Raw genomic sequence first — 2,053 nt, 5'->3', positions numbered from 1 at the left:
GATCCCCTAAAATTTTCTCATAAATTACCTTAGGCATGATGTTGACACTTACTCCAAAGTCACAGACAACTTCTTGGAAAATGTGAGGTCCAATGGCGATGGGAATGATAGGTCTTACTGGATCACTCTTCTTTTCTAGCAAGGTATAATCTATCCACCTTCCTATTAATGGCTTCGTGTAGTAGTAAGCTCCATTGTGAATATTGATAAGATTTGTAGTAGTAAGCTCCATTGTGAATATTGACAAGATTTGCAGTTTCTAGATCTTTCAGTTGCCCTAGAATCTTACCTTTGTTGGACGGAGGAACAGCAACCACCAGCTCAGCTATTTGCCATTCAATCATTTTATTAAAGCTATGCTAGTTCTTAATGGTAGAAGCAAAGCTATCCATTCTATTATTTTTGTTCTCTAGAATTTTATCATTGGTAGCTACCTTTCTAGACAATCCCTCCATATGTTTAGATTGGCCAGCAATTAATTCTCTCAAGGGTGGTTGATTGAAGTTATTATAATTGTTACCTTGAGGGTTACCTTGGTAGTTCGGCCTCTGTTGCTGATTCCTTCCTTGATTCTATTGAGGATGAAAAGTAGTTGTTATTGATGAAGTTCACTATCCTCATGAATTTTAGGGCAGTTGTTCCTTGAATGTCTAGTGTTTCCACACTCTTCACATGTCATGCAAGAATCATGAATGTGCATGACTTCTTGCTTCTTATTGGCTTGATCTTCAAGCTTCTTCATTCAGCAGGTCCATTTTGGCAGATGGCATGTCTACCTCCTTGAGTTGATGCATACCCCCACCTCTCTTATGGGTCTAAAGACGTTCTTCATTCCAACCTTGGTTGGAGGCCATCTTCTCCACGAGAGCTGTTGCAGCTAGGATTGTGAGTGATAGGAAAGCACCTCCCACAGCAACATCCATAGGCTCACAGGTACTATTTTTCAACCTGTGGAAGAAAGTCTGCATGAGTAGCCAATTCACCATCCCATGATGAGGACATTCTGTAATGTAATCTTGAAAATGTTCCCATGCCTTAGGGACAAATTCATCATGTTGTTGCTGAAAACTAGAAATTCTCCCACATAGGGCATTGGTCTTGCCTATGGGAAATAACTTTGCTAGGAAGGTAGTGGAGCAGTTATCCCATGTAGTGTTTCTATCTTTGTTGGCGTAAAACCATTACTTCACCTTCTCCAAGAGTGAGAATGGGAAGAGGTGAAGAAGTATGGCGTCTTGGGTCAGTCCTTTGATGGTGAAAGTGTTATAGATCTCTAGGAAGTGTTGGAGATGTGCACTTGCATCTTCATGTGCCTTTCCACAAAACTAGCTTGCTTGCACCAGTTGATGAGAGCTGGCTTGAGATTGAATCCATTATCTCCAATATTGACTGTTGGTCTAGTACGAATGTTGGCTATAGTTGGAGCAGAGAATTCAAGGAGAGTCTTGTTGGCCATGGCTTCAAATTCTAGTGTTAAGCTTCACCTTATTTGGTTGTCTTCCTACTCTAAAGCTAAAATTTTCTTGCTAGTTCTCCTAATTAATGCTTCTAGATCTTCAACGTAGTTTGTCAGAAGATCAAAACCGGTCATACATTACTCTGCATAAGATACAAAAGTAGACAAAGCAAGGGTAAGCCTATTTGAGCAGAGGTCAATGGTTATCTCGATCACATCAATAAGTATAAGTTTATCAATACTTCCTTTGCCTAGCTACTTTCCCTGACAATGATGCCAGAAATGCTTGTTAGTATTTATTAACTTGTCACTTGTTTTAGTAGTCACCTAATGTATGCCTACATCTCTTAACATTACTTACAAGGATGTCATCCTGTGATGATGTCAGAGATGCCTATTGGCACTACTTAGTATTACTTCTAGAACAATACTAAGCAGTTTTTTATTATTTCATGTGACTAGAGAGAATATATATGTATGTATGAAAAAGGATCTACAAGCGCACAGTTAATTATACCATTGTAGCACTTCACCCAGGAGTATTCTAGGTATCGTTCTTTATATTTTTACTATAGGGAAGGTCTAGGCATGGACATG

At 39.2% G+C, this 2,053-nt stretch overlaps 1 non-coding gene across 1 annotated transcript; it reads left to right on the top strand.

Annotated features, from left to right (window-relative positions):
- Positions 1-984: 984 nt before the first annotated feature.
- Positions 985-1,091, top strand: LOC136462162 (small nucleolar RNA R71). The gene has a single exon (XR_010760680.1). It is a non-coding gene; the product is annotated as a small nucleolar RNA R71 (small nucleolar RNA).
- Positions 1,092-2,053: the final 962 nt, after the last annotated feature.

The sequence above is a fragment of the Miscanthus floridulus genome, chromosome 6, assembly GCF_019320115.1.
Source record: "Miscanthus floridulus cultivar M001 chromosome 6, ASM1932011v1, whole genome shotgun sequence".
Classification (NCBI taxonomy): domain Eukaryota; kingdom Viridiplantae; phylum Streptophyta; class Magnoliopsida; order Poales; family Poaceae; genus Miscanthus; species Miscanthus floridulus.
The sequence above is the reverse complement of the archived record's forward strand: the minus strand, read 5'-3'. Positions and strand labels throughout refer to the sequence as shown.